This window comes from Corvus brachyrhynchos, unplaced genomic scaffold (genome assembly GCF_000691975.1).
Source record: "Corvus brachyrhynchos isolate BGI_N302 unplaced genomic scaffold, ASM69197v1 scaffold219, whole genome shotgun sequence".
NCBI classification, from domain to species: domain Eukaryota; kingdom Metazoa; phylum Chordata; class Aves; order Passeriformes; family Corvidae; genus Corvus; species Corvus brachyrhynchos.
This window is the reverse complement of record NW_008240034.1, coordinates 415,243-415,829: the sequence shown is the minus strand read 5'-3', so window position 1 is coordinate 415,829 and position 587 is coordinate 415,243.

The window sequence follows — 587 nt, the reverse complement described above, 5'->3', positions numbered from 1 at the left end:
GGTTGGTTGGAAGCCCTGTGCCATGGGGGATGTGGGGTTTAGAGTCCCAGGGCATTAGGGGGTGTTTTGGGGTGTGTGTGGGTTGGGGAAGGGGAGTATCCTACATGTATGAGGCAGGAAATACCCCTGTGACCCCCTGTGCCAAGGTGGACAGTGCTGATGGAGTGGATCCCATGTGGCACATGGCCCGAACCGGGGTGAGGGTCCCCAGGGTGCCTGGAGGGGTGGGAAGGGGCCAGGGCTCCAGGAGGGCAAATAACTCCCACCCCCTTTGGCAGCAGGGCTGGGACAGTGGTGGGGGGATGCATAAATGGGGTGCAAGGGGGGCTACCCCGGGCCTCCAGCTGCAAGGCCAGGCCTGACCCAGGCAGGCTGGTGGGATGTGTCCCCGAGGAGGGGGACAGAGCACCCGCTGAGCCCCCCAGGCTGGGACCTCCATCCAGCAGGTTTGGGGTGCTGTAGCTGGCCCAGGCATAAAACCCTCCCAAGGCTTTGTGTAACAGAGGTGTTGAAGCCAGTGCGGAGGCAGAGCAGAGAGATTCCCATTGTTGGTGTCTGTCAGTGTCAGTGTGAGCTGGCACAAAGCA